This window comes from Euprymna scolopes, chromosome 23, assembly GCF_053919585.1.
Source record: "Euprymna scolopes isolate OS-2025 chromosome 23, ASM5391958v1, whole genome shotgun sequence".
NCBI classification, from domain to species: Eukaryota; Metazoa; Mollusca; class Cephalopoda; order Sepiida; family Sepiolidae; genus Euprymna; species Euprymna scolopes.
The window spans coordinates 69,410,187-69,429,019 of NC_136504.1; positions in this window are offsets into that span (position 1 = coordinate 69,410,187).

Consider the following 18,833-nt stretch of genomic DNA (forward strand, 5'->3'; position numbering starts at 1 on the left):
ATAACATCACAAACTGGTGAAAGAAGTCCTAAAAGTAGCCCATGTGCATTCATCAGTGTGCGAGCAGACCATTAACTATTCAGATAAGTTGCAGTTTAAATTAATTTTATGAACAACAACACCAGAATGGAAAGCACTGTAAAAATGTTGCAATATTTCTGCTGTCCATTTCACCTTAGCTATGAATATGCTAGAAAACTAACTGAAATAGAATGCCAAAATCTATTGTTTAAGTTAAGTGCTAATCAACATCAGATAAAGATCTATTACAACGACACCAGTCACGAGAGGCAGGTTACCTTTGAAAGGGACTTTATGAAAAACATGTCATAGGGCAGATGTTTCAACACGCAGAATTATCTCGTTATAGTGTTGCCATTACCTATCTGTGAATTTTCTATCACAAACGTAGAAAAGTAAAAAGAAAACGATTAGCAATCCGTTAAGAAGGTGACTGGGGTTGCCTGCATGCTTCAGTGGTGCGCCATTGTATGGCGAAAAAAATCATTGCAGCGCCTATTCAGCAGCTATTGTAAAGGAACGCGAACGAGAGAACGGTTGCAGCACATAAAATCTCGAGTGGTATCTGTATGAGTTTAGGTAAGATCTGAGAGGAAATAAAGTGCCGAGTTAGAGTTTCTTATGACAGAAGAGAAGTTCAAGCATAAAGCTATATTTGAGATAATAGCAAAAAGAAAAACAAAATTGGATTATTTCGCAGTCTCCAAATGAACAACACCAAACGCAAAGACGGATGTATATGTTATTTAAGGAAAGTGTGACTGAGTAAAGAAGAGCAATGGTTCTGACAAACGACCATTCTAAGTCAACATGGTGTTTAAATAAAACGGGAATGGGTTGAACAAGAAAAATACCTGATCTGATATCTAGTGGTCGCGTTTCAGGGAGATTAAATTTGTTATTCAATTGATATAAAGGGTGGCCCACTAAAAATGAGCCCAGAAAATGTAGTACAGACGAGGATCATTATTTTATTGTTTAAATTACCCGTAGCATTGATTAAATTACCTGTAGTGTCATAAAAGATGCTGGAAATGTTCCCTATTGATATCTATGCATTTCTGGGCACGTTTGCCAAATAGCAGACACTGCATGTAGATATTCTCTGGTTATTATCCTGATAGCATTTGTAATGTTCTACTTTAGTTGGTCTAGATTGTGAGGATTATTTGCATAAACGTTTTGTCTTAAAGACCCCAAGTCCATGGAAAGTCCAGGGAACGTGGTGACCATACCACAATTTGTAGAACTTCGTCATCCTGACCATAATTTTCTTTTAGTAACAATTTTCTTTTAGTAACAAGTACAAAATAGTTGAGGATATATGCTGTTACACTGCAGACATAGAATTCTATGGTTAAGAAAACAAGATCCCATGGAGTATTCGTCGGTGTATGAGTTCGGTTTTAGGCGGTTCTGATCACGCTATTCTAGTCACCCAGAACAATTCTCATAACACGGTAGCTTGGCCTTGATAGTCTACACAGGAACATGGTTGGTTGGTTGCTTTTGATTTCTCCACTCTCTTTCTCGGAGAGTCCACGAGTTACATAATCGATCTTCTTGAGTCAAAGAAAACGGCACACGCCCCAGGTTGTGATTAGATTAATTTCGTGTACTGTCACTCAGAATCCGGGCTAGCTCCTACAACTGAAGGCACACGACTTCGTACATCAATTAAGAAAAACATCAATGAAGACGTTGATAATTTTCTACAACTGCAGGATATATATTAACAGGTAAACTATCTAATTACAAAGTCAATTATAATATAATGGTATAAAAGGTGTGAATATATGTATAAGTGTTTGAAATCGTCAGGACAATAATCCATTCGAAGAAATAGCCTTTTCGTCTATCTTAAATCTCTGATAGTGGTTGCACGATCAATAATAACAAACAAGTTAGTTCGTTCTTTCTTTTTGTAATGTTGCCGCCATCAGCTCACTCATACGATGGTAAAGGAGGCTTTCTGTCAGCGATAAGCATCGATGTTATAATTTTTTTAAATTTTTATTTTATTTATTTATTTATTTTTTTTTTGGTGGCTGAGAGATTTTCTCGAGCAACGAATCTATTTTCGTTTAAAGACCATAACATGACATTGCGGTTTGCTAGAGAGAGAAAAGATGACTAGTCGGTATTCAACGGCTCAGTGGTCAGAAGCTTATTCTGTGAGGACTCGTCATTTTTACTCTGAAATCTGTTCAAAATCGTGCACAATCGGTGATCGCTGCGTTCCATCCTCTTCTCTTCTAATTGGTAGATTACCCAGCGTACATAATAACTCCTTGAGGTACTTTTCCATCGAGGTGGTTCTCACGCCGATAAGACCTATGTTCCACTACCATTCTCTTAGAATACATGATTTTATTAGCAAAACAATATTAAAATAATATTATCAATCTAAAATCTGCTCAGATGAAGTTATTTTTCCTTATTTTGGTTTGCCTCACTGACCAAATAAATGAAGTAAGCAATTGCCTGGGATTGTTCAATTAATAAAAGCTAGAACTCTATTATAACCGTTGTTAGTGTAAAATTCGCCCACCATGGGTGGTTGAACCACAAAGCTATAAAAGAACGAATTTCTGTGTTGAAATCTTTATTTTTTTCTTTTAAATATATCAAGGGGGGATTGCGGTCTAACATTTATCATTAGCTAGTTGTTAAACTTGAGGTGGTATTTTTTAATGTCTTGCATTAAATGACTTCATGCTTTGCAAAGTGTGCGATTTCCATAAACAATCCAGCTATTTTTTTGTCTTGTGTTAATCGTTATACTGGGAGGGGACTCAACGTTGCCGGGATTAAATGAGGATTAAAACTATTTCACTATTCCATATTTTATTGTCATCGAAATCGGCGAAATCGCCCATTTTTCAATCAAATCGATTGATTGCCTGTTCTAGTTAGAAACTCACCATGATTCATTGGGAGGAAGATTCACATGCCTCCTCGCAGTTACTTAGTCGACGATACATTGTAATTTACATTGCACTGTAGACAACATGTTTTTGATTTTATAATATTATTTTTATATAATAGCTTGCATTAAAGTTTAAAATACAAAATTCAAGTATCATGGATCAGCTGTGCTCTAAACAATAACATTCATTTCGAACACGCCCATGTCATATCAAATAACCTACTGTTGATTTTATATGCCAGTCCTTTCTATTTGTGCGGTATTAAAACTTCTCATGTGCACTTGTATAAGGCGTTAACTTTAGTTAAAATCGTCTGTACCTTCTCTCATCGGATTTTTTCGATTATCAATACTTATGGAAGACATCCCTATACAAAATCTTCGTGTGAAATTTTAAACATGTAAAAACATCGGCCTAGGAAACGAGATCCCACACAGTCTCATTTATATATATTTATATTTATTTCTCATTTATATAATAGTAGATAGGTAGATAGATATTGTTATCGAAAGTAACGTTGCTAAAGTGCTAAATGTTCCTGGGTTCTTGCGGAGGTGCCGAATAGAACAGTTTCTCTTGCCTTTACAAACCTTTTCTTGCAGAAGACACTCTTTCTCTACTCTCGTTATTTCAATAGAAGGACCATGACTAAATGATAAAATAAAAGCTGTTGGACATTGATAACTGAAACTTGGTAGATACACCATATATATACTAAAGTTTAATTTGAAGACATATGGTTGCATTGAAGATAGGAATGTGAATTTTATTAACGATTATATGACTAGCATTTTTATTTGAAAGGTTTTTACGCTTTAATATGAAGCGTTGCTTAATAAGATACATATGTCTGCCGAAAAATTTCGCCTTTAAAATCAACTCCAAGATGTGGGATACGAGGAGAAGATTTGGCATTTATTATTTCTGTTTAAAATTCCCAACATGTATGGCCTTGTGTCAGAATTGACCAAGCCTGGCAAATATCTATAAATGGCTGACGCATAAGTGTAGAAAAACAATTAATTCCTAAAGTCCCAAGGAAAGCATATTTCCCCCACCCCGAACATCCCACGGCTCACGAGGCACACATATTGTCCCAATTTGTGTCAGTCGTTGAAGAAAGACGAGATTTTGCCGACTCAGATTATATGTCGTTTGATAGACACATTGCCCTACTTAATATAAACGAAGAAATATCAGAAAGAAATTAGAATAAAACTAATATTCCACATATTGTTAATGGCTGCCGAACGACAAATCGTCTCGTTTAATGTTGACGCACTACGCATGCGTGAATAGCAAATATAAAATAGTTGCGGACTCGTCTGCACCAGGAATGTCTCTCTGGGTTGCGTTGTAGATGGACTTTTCATTCGCGCGTTTTTATGTCTGACTGTTTGCTTTTCTTGATTTGAAATAATAAGTGATATCTCGTTGCATGTTTCAGTTAATTTTGCAGTGCATCAATGGTAGAAAATATATGCACTATTTTAACATTTCTGCGAGATAGAACTAAAACAAAGAAGCTTATGAGTTGTAAATTAACTTAGCATTAAAGTGTGTTACTATTCCTTGGATATTTTGTAAAAGTGATTCACTAAAAGATTCGCCAACAACCTAAAAAACAACAACAACAAAAAGAAACAGATACAATTCAAGTTTTTATCCATTAATAAGTATTTTCATAAACATCATTTCACTTATATTTCTGCCTCACCATAAACTCACACAGATATCTGTTCACGTTTCCGCGAGGCGTTCCATGGTGCCTTTTATTCTGCATTTTCTTCAGCCTAATCCTTACTTTAACCTAACTCTAACTGAAATAAGTTTAAAAAAGACTAAAAATAGTAGATCATCGCCATGTGTGTATGACAGTTGGGAAAAACCAAATTCCTATTAGTGACGGGGTTCTTCTTACAAAATATTATTTATTTTTTAATTTGCATGAGTCGCGCCCAAAAGATCAAAAAGAGAGATGTGACATATTCTTGATGGCGATTACATTACAATTGCTCGGGTCACATGTGGAAATGATCCCCTACTTCTTTTCTCGAGCAACGTTTTTATTTTCACAGATGAGCTACTTTTACTTATAAACATATACGATATCTGTGTGCATATATAAACGTGACACAATATCTATGTACATATAAGTAAATGGAAAAATCATAGAAATGCACAACTAAGTCGCAAGATAATTATACAATGATATTCAAAACATGTATCACCGGATGTGTGTATGGTTGGTTGCTTCTCTCGTTTCTGCTAGTAGCAGTTGTAATAGTCGTCGTAGCAAAGCAAGCAATAAGATAAATATATTGCTCTGAGGTTTCCACTTGCAGTCTTAATTTTTTCTAATTTTCAGTATTGTGTTATCATCATCATCATCATAACGCAGTCCTTCATAGCTGAAGAATACTAGTCAGGGTCTCGGATCTTTATCTCACGATGTTGTAGCATTCAACGCTCAGTGTAGAAAGTTTCCCGACAAATAGTGCATGGGTAGCTACCAAGGCTGTGCCTTTGGTAATGTTTTTGTTCAGATTTCTATTGCTGTGTTTTCCTTTGTGAATGCTACTGCGCCAACAACTTCGGTCTTCTGATAGCTCTTCCCATTTTTTCGTGTTCATATTCATTGCCTTTGGGTGGCGTTTTATTGTGCACAGTATTATTAGACAAGCTTCACAATTTGCAGAAGATGGAGAAAGAGCATTGAAAACGCTTCTTGTTTCTTCCAGGCTAACACTCAAAGAAAACATCTCTAAATTGTGTATACCACCTTCCACTGTGCATTTTCTATTACATCACTTTGATCCATTTACTTAATTCTTAACTTTAATTTTTAGTGGAAATTTACAATTGTACGCTATCTAATGAACAATATCGCGACATTTTACTAACTTCATTTCAAAAATGTAGCCAGCTTAAAAATTACCGAGTGAGTATTACCGGCCCTAAGAATTATACATCAAAGAATTTACTTTGCCGTCATTTTTAAAAGAAATAAGTAATCCTGAATCAATTAAAGGATGAATACGTTTACAATCTTCCTAATCATGCAAGAACTGAATGTACGTAAACTTCCCTGATATGTGGGCAGGGAATAAAGTGTAGTATCTGTTGAGATACCACACTTTATTTTTTCAGTCCTCGGTAAGTGAAGGAGAAATCCTTCTAGATTGAGGCAATTTTTATTTTTGCTCTAATCGAAATGACCTTTTTTCAGGAAGCTGTTTTTTTCGCACTGGAAAAACAGAGCTTGTACCTAAGTTTTCTCTCGTGGCGGGGTAGTGAGGGTGGTAAAATAAATAGGGGGGGTCAGTAGACCAATATATATATATATTCACTGAAAAATGACGGCGAGAAATGTTACATTTTTCGAACAAAAATCAACTATTCAAGACACAGGCAACTTTTTCTATCATAATAAAATTTATTTTTAAATAATGACTTATTTTCCTCTATTACTACCGAATGCCTAGCGTAGCGCAAGGCACTATTTTTTCATCGTTAATATGTTGTAACAGATGCGTCAAATATCGAAATAAGATTAGTTTGAATCTACGCGAAAGAATTACTGCTTTACTAAGTGCCACTCCGTTGCCTTTAAGAGTATCACATAACGTTCTTTTAAGTGGTCTTAAGGGTCACCCTCGTTCAACCCATAAATAATGGTCTCGCCATGTGGCCCTTTTCTACAGAAACTATCAAATATGGTCGGGGCGGTTTCGTCAAAGAACGTTTCGTCAATAGATTCACCTGGAATTTCTCTTTCAATTTAAAAAGGGAACATAAATACTCGTCTTAAAGGAAGTACTTCAAATCAATATATATATATATATTAGCAGGCCGCACATCGTTGCCCGGTTGTAAAATATACTAAAACATGACATGCTAATTCATGCAGATTCCGTATTTATTTTTATAGAGCAAACACTCTATTGATTGTTATATGGTATTCAATATATCGTAGTGATTTACACTTTTTTAAATACTACTTGGCTCTCATCAGCGGGAATCGAAACCAAAACACAAGACTCTTCAACCTTATTATCTTCTGAGCCATATTCATATTTAAACAGTTATAAATTACGTTGTATATTTGCCCATGCATAGAAGAACTCTTTAATTCTACGCCTGCCAAGTTCACATTTAAAACTTTTGACCTATTAGCAGTTATTTTTACTGGCTGAAAACCGGGTCGAATGTGTTCCACAGGTCCAAATCCCCTATATATAAAGTTTCTAGTCTGTACACTAATAATTGAAAGAGGAGTTTGTGAGATACCGTTCCTCACACAGACAGACAAGGTCACTTATATATATATATATATATATATATATATATATATATATATATATATATATATATATTAGTAAGTTATAAATATATATATGGCACTTAAGCTACACAGACTATTCTACGTTCCACTCTCTACCTATATATTGAGCACTGTTGAAGTAAATACTGAAAATTTACGCATAAAATTATATCTTCGTATATCAATTTATGTGATTAAATGAAGTAGTCATATATATATATATATATGTATATATATATATAGTTTTATCAGTTGTTTTTGTTCAGATCAGTAACTTCTATGACACTAAGCGATTTAGCAATTCATAAGATAGTGCTTAAACAGCACAAGTTGAGCTATATTTTGTAGTAATAAGCTTCGTGTATTTGTTTCATTTTATGTCCCTTTATTTTTACTGTAATCTGCTTGGATGGAAACATTTACGACTTGGCAAATTTGTCCTTCTTCTTGACTATTTTCACATCTGGTTTCTATGCTTAGATGAATTTGTTAGTTTCCTCCTTCATGATCCAGAAGATTTTGTTCGTTTCTTTTTTCACTATTGCCTTCGGTTTACATCTTTTCTACGCAGTCGTGTCTAGTTTTGTATTTTTGCGGCTTATTATGTGATTTACTGTTTCGTTTCTTCATCTACAGATTCTACCTTTACTGTTCTCTATAGTTTTGATATAGTTTGTTGCAATCGCGTTTTTATGCTCGGTGATCAGTAGTGAGCTAGTTTCTCTGTTCAAGTGTGCACCTCCGGACTATATTCTGATGCTTTCGTTTGCCTTTTCTCTGGCCATCCTTATCTTATTGCTGTTCTTTCAATTTATATTTATATTTTATTGTTACTATTTTTTTTTTGTTCCTGCATTGTTTATTTTTCAGATGTTTCTTGCTGAAATAATCAGCTTTATAGGTTTTAGTTTCGTATTTGTTTTATCTGCATAGTCTTCCATACTTACTAATCTGATTTCTTATTCTCTTCTTTTTATGTAACTTCGCTCAATGTCATTCGACATTACTTTCGTAATCGACTGATTCTGCTGATTTCTTCTTTGGTCTATTATTATTATTATTATTATTATTATTATGATTATTATTATTATTATTATTATTATTATTTACTCACTAGGAGTAGTAACACAGGCCATCATCGAAGATTTCTCTTTGAGAACAACTTGTGATATTCTCTGGAGTCTGAGATTTCCAGTATTCTCCACCTCTTTCGATAACCATTACAAAGTAATGTGCGTTATCGCAACAGCCGCTTACCATTGAATCTTCATTGGCAGCGACCATTGGTCTTCACTAGCATTTGGATGGCAATAAGCCTCTCCAAGATCCCTGCCCTCTTTGCACTCATCCAGCAGTGGTCTGGTTAGTGCACTCTCTCCTCGGTCTTTCAATCCTCATTGACGCTCACTTATTTTGTGTGGCGCCTGTTTATAACGACACGTGAAAAAGGGAGCGAAAGGCAGGGGCACAATGGAGGGGGTTAACCTACAATTATATAGTTTCAGTTTTTCATGATTCCGTGTGATGTTCCTTTTTGTTTTACATCTGTAGCAGTTTTTGTCTCCACATTCAAGGGTTTCCCTTCATATTTAGCCGTTTTCATTACTGTTGTCCGTTGTATCTTTTCAGCTATCCTTTTCAAACTATCATTTGTAGCGTTCCTACCATTAGTAGTGCTATTTTGACTTTCTTAATCTTCAATTTGTGGTCTGATAAAACGGCAAAATCTACAATTTGGCAAGACTTTTTTCTTCTTGTTCACTATTATGGCACCCGGCCTTTCTTGCTTGAGTGATTTTATCCGTTTTTATATCCATGTCCCATATGATCTTGTTACTTTCATTTATAAGTACTGCTGTCAGTTTGTACTTGCACCATCTGTTTGGGGGTTCAAGATGCAATTGCCTGCATAATTGCCAGTGTACTGCTTTTCCCACTTGATCGTATCTATTTTTATATTCATTTTTGGGCTTTTTTTTTTACGTCAAGTTCCCAGTACTCTTTGCACCCTTAGGTATATTTCACAACATTTCCAGCTACATAATAGCTGGAAATATCCTCTAAACCATCCACCCATTTCTCATTAGTCATTGAGTGGCAGAACTTCAAAGCTCAGAAAGAACAGGAATTCCTATAGGAGAAAACATAAATACCTACCAGATATCATCCCCAGGTGTCTTCGATCTCTCTGTATATAGAGTTTGCTACAAAATATGTGCATACTTCTCTTTAGAAGTAAACTCTGACCTAATATTAAAAAAAAAAATGGTACACTGTCTCCTCAAGCCATCCACCACGTCCACCAGGTTGCATACAAAGGTTCCTCCCTGTTTTAATAGAGAACAGTTTAAAAAAAAACGTTGACCATGATGAATCATATATAAAGTATAAACGAACAAATACTAGGAGGCCGGCAAACAGGATGAAAATGATCCCTCAATCAGTTTATACACTAGGCGGGAAGATGTAAAAAAAAATGGCGTAAACCTTTCTGTCCCTGGAAGTGGCATTCCAGTCATGACAGAGGCAAAGTAGGGTCAGCAATTAGCTCTTCATTGTATTTATTTACATTTTTATTTTATTTGCAATAATGATAATTGAACGTATTCAATTATTTTTACGGCAAAACATTTACCTTAATGTCAGTGTAAAATCATTGTTCACTTCACCAGTGTGATTCCTTCAAATTAGAATGTATATATTTAACAAATATTATCTACGTATGCGTCTTTCGACATCTAACTATTCAGCACTGTTAGACTTATCGAAGTTCGAAAGCTCGACCGTATGATTGCACTCAACGATCTACTACTGAGCACAGATCATCATCATCATCATCATCATCATCATCATCATCATCATCATCATCATCATCGTCGTCGTCGTCATCGTCGTCGTCATCATCAAAACGAAATTATTAATTGTTTGCATTTCTAAGGCCTCTTTCGAGTATATCTGAATCACACAGTATACGTAACATATTTTGGCTTCAACAGTGAGATATTTGTTATCGATTTTAATTTTTCTAAAAACTCAATTTGTAGTTTATCCAGCAAATAGCTAAGTGTTGTCTATTACCATCACTCCTTTCCTTCTATGTTATTTAACATTTGTTTGTATGTTAGACAGTGTCTATTACTTTCGCGTCTATTCCTCTCTTCGCATATAAATATAGCAATTATTTATCAATCAAAAGATTGAAAAACTCGCTTATAAACAATTTCGAATATTACTACGATTATATATGGAAACAGCGAACCGAATTTAACAGTCGATCAGGAAATCGCAAACTGTTCTCTTCGGCAGATCAGTTCTAACGAAATAGTTCATTATATTTTTTAAATTGAAATCGCTATTAAATAATTAAGACGAGATCTAAAATGGTTTTATTATCAAAATTAAAAAAATACTTCAAGAAAAGTTCAATTTTTAATAATAAAGAAAGATGCAAAATGCGTACAAAGATTTTATTAAAAAAACATTATTGGCATATTTTCAATTTTTTAAATTATTTTTTCTTACTAAAAATGAAAATATTAAAAAAATATATTATTTCGTCGGCTAAGAAAGTGAAAGCAAAAAATGTCGGATTATTTATTTCGAATTTCATATTTACGTAATCAACAAGTTTTAATATTGCTAAAGTTATCGCATCTGATCAAAAATGTTGAAACTTCGGTTGAGTTTCTTCTTAGGTCAACCGTTTAATTGTGAGAGGAAAGCTTGAATTACCTACGAGACACTATCCTTGGGTATCTTCGGTCTCTTTACAAGAAGGTTTCTCATGACCACCTGACACTGGAATACTTTCTTCCGCAAGTAAACTCTGAACAAATGTTCCAAATAACATTATAATTCAAAGGCCACAAAAGATCCCCTGCACACGGCTTTAAACTACCTCATACATGGAATGGAGAACTTTCCTCTTATTATGCTAACTAAAGTAGCAGCACTTGGCTCAATACTACAGCAGACTAGACGAATTATTGTCCTGGAATCGGTAAGACCAAAACAGCACAAAAATATATGCTATACCGTACTTAACTAGCGAATTTGGAAGAGGAAATTATATAATTATGCGTTGATTGTTATTGTAGACCACGTGATCGCTATTAAAGGAGAGAAGCTCTAAAAAGCTGGATTACTGGGTATTGATTCGCTGACCAGATGTATTGCTTACAACGTGCTGAAACATTTGCCAACAGTGTGCATATGGCACAATCATTGATCAAGTGACTCATAAAAAAGGAGGATAATATTTTTAGATGCACCAAAAGGAACTGGGAAAAATTTTGTTACGAATTTATTTCTGGCAAAGTCAGGCAGAGAAATGAAATAGCGTTAGCTGTAGCAAGTTTTGAAATTACTACAACCTTAATCTCTTGGAGGACGAACAGCTCACAGATCATTGAAATTCAAGCTCCCTTTGGATCTGAGTACAACTGATAAACCTGTTTGCAATATAAGTAAAAATCTTGGTATTGCTTAAGTTCTCATAATCTTTGTTCTTTGATCGTGTGGGACGAAGTTATAATGACTCATAAAAAGCTCTAAAAGCAGTTGATAGAACACTGCAAGATTCCAACTATTTGATAGGAGATGTAACTGTAGTGTTTTAGGTGATTTTAGGCAAACTTTGCCAGTTATTGCTAGGGATGACTGAGGCAGATGAATTTAAAGTGTGTTTGAAATCCTCTATACTATGGAAACATGCCACACGTTTAAAATTTTCTACAAATATTATGGCACATTTACCTTGGGATTTTCTGTCTGGACAATCTGCTAATACCCTTTTGAAATTTGAAGAAAAATTACTGAATATAAATAAGAAAAGTGAAATAAATGTATCAGAAATATCTACCTTTGGTTAACTCAGTTGAAGAACTAATTTAAAAGGTTTTTTTATCATTGATTTAGAATTTTACAAACCATGATTGGTTGTGTAAACGAACAATTATGGCACCAAATATATTGCACTTTGAATGATAGACTTGTGAAAATGTTGCCAGGAATTGAGAATAATTATAAATTCATAGAATCTGTCGTAGAAGATTCTAAAATGGTCAATTATCCGGTTGAATTTTTGAATTCCCTCGAGCCAAAGGTGCGTCTTCTCATGGTCTTTGATTGAAACTAGGCACCCTTTTGCGCACCCTCTCACCACGAAAGTTATGTAAAGAAAATTTAGGAGAAATGTTTTAGATTTATATTTATATATTTATACTAATTTCTGGATGTGGAAAAGGCGAAGATGATTTTATGGCTCGAATTCCTTTAATACCTTCAAAGGCTGTTTTTTTGCAATGCCTATCAATAAACCACCAGGTCAGAAATTACAAGTTGATGGTTTGCATTTAGAAGAGGATTGTTTTGCTTGATTGTTTTGATTTGTTGATGCTTCTATAGTAGGGAGTAAGAACAACCTTTTCATATTCACCCATGATAGTAAAACTAGAAATATTGTCTACAAGGAAGTTTTTTTTTACTGAGAGATTTATAAACTCATGTCGTTTATGACACAACCTTTGAATTAAAGGAAAACGATTTTACAAATGGGATTCTCAAAAGTGTGACAGAATCTCCAGACAATCTTCTGTCTCTTGTTAGAAATCTTTTCACGTTGATTTAATGATCAGAGGTAAATGCTTATTTAGTAAAGATTAACCCCATTTTTGGAACAATAAAAAGATTGGGTATATTTTTGCTTGTTGTAACTAAATATATATATATATATATATATATATATATATATATATATATATATATATATATATATATATATATATTATTTTTTACTACTCGCCTGAGGATGACCAATGGAGTTCGAAAATGTTCGCGATTATGGGAAATTTCTTTTTTCACTCGGAAAAAAACGTTCGGAAAATGGTCCGACAAAGAGAAAAGGAGGATTACAAGGAAAACAAGCAAGAGTTATTTGTGCTATTTAATGAAACCTGCATATATATTTACACACACACACACACACACACACACACACACACACACATATATATATATATATATATATATATATATATATATATATATATATATATATATATATGTATATGTGTGTGTGTGTGTGTGTGTGTGTGTGTGTGTGTGTGTGTGTGTGTGTGTGAATCTTATATATGCGTGAGTTCTTGTTTATATTTTTGGTTTATCTTATACCTCCTGTTTGTTTTGGTGTGACAATATTCTATGCAATTCGTATTTTTATATTTTACAGCTAAATAATTTCTAATTTAATGCATTTACTTTTGAATTCTTAATTTTGGTTATTCAAGCATATCGCTAAAATTGAGATTACCGTAGGAACTCCTCAGAAAATTGGAGCAATTCCCTACAGTGAAAGGAACTCTCATTCTACATAATTTCAGTACTTTCAAGTTACTTCTGGCGTGTTTTATATTATATTGTTTCTCTTTGCAATTGAGAAGTTTAAATGAGCTAATGAGTGCAGATAATAAAACTTTTTTTCAGTTTTTCTAAAAACATGATTTGTAGGCCACTCTTAACTACCAAGGAAAACAAAGTTGATATAAAAATATATTTCTGCAAAATTTTAATTTTCTTTTCATCATATTTTGCTTTCGATACCCCAAAATTTGAAGGTATCTCTTTATACGCATCCCTCCTTTTATACTATAATAAATCATAGTTCATTTTTGAAGAATCTTTTAGAACCCAGTCAACGACAGACACTTCTCCTAATATATATATATATATATATATATATATATATATATATATATATATATATATATATATATATATATATATATATATATATATAAGTGAACGTGTCTGTCTGTGTGTCTGTGTGTCTGTGTGTTTGTCTGTCTGTGTACATTTCCCTACGCAATAACTCTGTCAATTTTTAGTCTATAGACCCGAAATTTGAAATACCGGGTACTGAGATTTGGGAAAATCGATGTGACGGGTGTCAGCCAGAAATTTGGCTGTTAAGGGGTCAAATTTCAACGATGTGACCTTTAAGAACTCTACCAAACTCCTCCGACAATTTTGGGTCTAGACACTTGAAATTTTAGATATAGGTTCTTTGAACCTGGATCTAACTTAATAAAGTGATTTGAGCCCGAAACTATAAATTTTAAGGGGTCATAATAGGGGTCAAAGTTTTAAAAAATTAATCATTTTTTTTTTGTTTTTTTTTTGCACAGCATACACCTCCAAACACCCGAGCAACGCCGGGCACCCCTGCTAGTATATATATAATTCTAAAACTCAAATGACCTTGTAATGAGTGTTGTAAACACACATCCGGATTACAATTTCCGCGTAAACAAATAAACACAAATAGCTACTTTTGCAGAATTTAACCTGCGGACTGAAATATTAGCGTTATTATTTAGAAATTATTATTTAACATGGGAAGCGTGGGAATGTTTTGCAACTATTCTGTATTACAACTATACTGTCGCAATTTTCTTACAAATAAATCAACTTTGACCCGTTAACAACTATAAGAGCATTTTACAACGGCGATTTACCCACGGTCTTTCTTTTTTTTTTTAATTTATTCTCCATTTTTTAATACACCTTTTTTAAGACATTCATACATTTTCTTCTACACTACCAACATAAATAAATAACCCCGAAAATGTTTGTTTTTTTACAAATAAATAATCAACACAATAAAACGTATTGTTTTATTGTGTACGTTTTCAGCGTCCCAATTGTTTTTTTTTTCGTGTTTAAATTATCCAAATAAACAATTGTTTATACTTTCTGTTTTTTTTACATCGTTCATTTCCACATTGTCTTAATTAGTTTTATTGACCTTATTATTAACATAAATTAAATACCTGACCCAATGGGCCATGGATGTTTGTTTAAAATAAATTAAAAAGTTACATTTTATTTCCATTTTCTATTTAAAAAGCCATTCTTAAAATGGGGAGAGTGATTTTTTTAACTATTCTGTACTTTCAATTTCATTTAAAAAAGATATATCAAAATTTGAATTTAACTTGAAGTATTACGGTATCTGTTCAGTACACATTTACCTCTAAGTATGGCTAACCACTTATAATTCAATGGCTGTAAGCTTTTTTTTTTCAAAAATAAACAATTATAAACAGCACGATTCATAGAAATCTATCTATATTCTTTTTTCATTTTAATATACTTTTATAGAAATGTTTCTGTTATGTCACAAAAACCATTTTCTTTACGTCAGAAGTGTCACGCTCATACATTAATTCCATAGCTAATCTAACATACTGATTCAACGGGTCACGGGTAGTGTAGTATATATATATATATATATATATATATATATATATATATATATATATATATATATATTCATCAGCGTCCTAATCTGCATTAAAGCTAATATAGAATTAATGTTCCCCTTAAAAACCGCTTTACATTTGGGCACCTCAAACGGAACAGAGTAGTTTTTTGTTGTTCTCTAAAACGAGCTTTGTAGAAATCCTTTTAATGTGTTCGTCGTTTACCATTCATACGTGAGTAATCTCGACTCTTTATAGTCGTCGCTATAACAGCCGTTAATAATTTCCCACATAATGCTACCAGTTTTTATCGTCCCTTCCTGTTTACGGTATCTTAAACTTGTCATGACACTTCCGTTATGGAACATCTTTTCTTTTTCTTTTGTATGGAAGAATCTCAAGACTATAATGTTAAGCTAAATAGGCACATATCCAAATGAATACACCCATTGCTTAAGGTATATACTTTAGTAAATTCTAGAAGTTACGAAGTTAACTCTACTAAGAAAAGAAAATGTGTTATACGAGATATCAAAAAGAGCATGTGGGTGAAATGAGAAGACTCTCTTCCGAATTCGCGGTATATAACAGAATACAACCAAATGTACCAGAAGAAGGCAAGGGGAGGTACAATGGATATAACGTTGGAAATATAGCAGCATCAAAGATAAGGACAACAGTATGAAATATGAAAATAATTAATATAACAGCAAAGCATTATATTAGTAGTAATCAGAAAATGCTCTTTTGTCCTCGAAGAGACAATAAATAAAGTAACACTTATACTCAAAGGATGAATAAAGTTTATTATACAGTAATAGAATGTCGCTGATCCAGCTTCTGCTACTCGATTCCCTGATTTGGTCAAAATATTATATATTATCGGAAAAGTTAATCGTGCATGTACATAGGAATGATACTTCGCCACTTCATTAATGCTAAGTATTAAGATAGTTCGCCACTTCATTAATGCTAAGTATTAAGTTGGTGCAAAAATAATGTCGTTTTTACGTTCAACTTACAAAAAATCATTTATCCTTTCATAATAAACTTTATTAATCGAAATAAGAACCACTAAAACTGACCCATTTTTGCCAACGAAAAACAAGTTTATTAGCATAGAAATCTGGAGTTCTGGAAGCGATGAAATCATTGAAGGCCGATTCGGCGTTATCTCGACTTTTGAAGTATTTTTTCGTGCAGGAAGTTGTCGAGATGCTTGAAAAAGTGATAATCGGTGGGCGAGAAGTCCGGTTAATATGGCGGATAAGGCAGAGTCTCGTAGCCCAATTCGTTCAGCTTCTGCAGAGTCAGTTGAGCAACATGCAGGCGAACGTTGTCATGGAGGAGAATTGGTCCCTTCATATTGACCAATATCGGGCATATACGTTGGAGTCTCTGGTACATTTTGTCAATTTGTCGGTAGTATTTCTCCGCAGTAATCGTTTCGCCCAAATTCAAGAAGCTGTGATGGATGAGATGGCTGCAGACCACCAAGAAGTCATCATAACCTTTTTTTTGGTGCAAGTTCGGCTTTAGGAAGTGTTGTAGAGCTTCTCCGGCATCCAACCACTGTGCCCAACGTCGCCGGTTGTCGTAGAGGATCCATTTCTCATTACACGTCACAGTCCGCTCGAGAAATGAATCGTTTTTGTTGCACAGAGGAGTGTAGAAGACACCTCAAAATGACGATATTTTTTTATTATCCTTCAATTCATGCGGCACCCATTTATCCAACTTTTTTAACTGCTCTATTTGCTTTAAATGGCGAACGAATGTTGAGTGGTCAACCTCAACTTAATCTGCAATTTCTCTGGTTTTGTGAGGATCGGCTTCAATTAAGGCTTTCAAATGTTCGTCATCGACCGCAGTTGGCAAGCCGCGACCGTCTTCATCTTTGAGGATCTCATCACCATTTCCACACGTTCGTTAGTATTTCCTGGGCAAAACGCACCATTGACATCATCAGTGTCTTGGTAGCTTTTCGGCCTAGTTTTAACTGGAACAAAAATGTCATGGGAATTTGAATTTTGTTCATGTTGTAGAAAAATAAATGCAAAAAATAAATGACGAGATTGTGAACGGTAACGAATAACACAGACAGAGTGAAAAACGCCTTTCAAAATGATATATAACATGGCTATGTATAGCAATGAATTAATTCAGAAATCATTTATAAACGTAACATATGTGAAAAGCAATATTGTTTTTGCACCAACCTTATATCATTCTGACCAACAGTGGGGATTAAGACACATTGAGTTCACTGTGGATATATCTGAATGCATACACTATAGACTGGATTAGGCATGTGAAACTAAGGCTGTAGTCTTTGATATATATAAAGCAGCTGACAAGGCATGGCACGAAGATCTCATGGAAATTAAGTCATACGGCATTACAAAGCGAATATTTTATATCATCAGATACTTTTAAGGCAAAATAAAAATCCAGGTCGTTCTTGATAGTCGCGCATCTGAACAACTCGATATCAGTGGGTTTAAGGGCTCGATCATTGGACCGTCATTATTTCTAATCTTTATAACCAACTTCTCTGTTGCAATTTTATCTGAGATCGGTATATTTGTTCCTTTATTGACATGTATGCAAAATCAATGCACATATATAAGAGGGAATGGTTAAATCCTTAGAAAATACATAGAATATACTGCCAAGTCCGCTGCAGAAGTTGGTGTCTCTGCCGGAATAGATAACACTCAATTGCCTGTATCCTATATTTCTATAAACCTATCATTCCCAGATGTATGCAGTATTGTTACCATATCTTGGCTGGTGCACCAACTCCTGGTCTCTCCTTTTTAGACATGATCCATAAAAGAACCGAAAAATCAAAGAACTCCAAAAGTGTTTACTAACCTTCAGATTTTGTTCCATCGTCGCAATGTTATGTCCTCATATTTATGTTTTGATGGAATGTGCTCAGACGAATTTGTCGACTTTGTGCTTTCTCAAAGTAGATGCATTCGATTTACTCAACAATTAGCAAAACTCCGCCCTTCACTGTTGATGTCATCAGAAAATACTTTACTAGCTTCTTTCTTTAAACTGTTAGGTTTTAGAATTCACTCCGTTTTTCCACCTAGCTATACTACGCCCCTCCACTTGTATGCCCCTATAAATATGGTCTCTTACTCATAGTAACTTTTCGTCTCAGTGTCAATGTGCTTTGTCTGCGATGAATGAAGTTAACAAAATTTCCTAAAATGACGAGTAAGTAAAAAGCCTTTCCTCGACTACATAATATTCCCATAAATCCATCCGTAGTGCTTCATATCT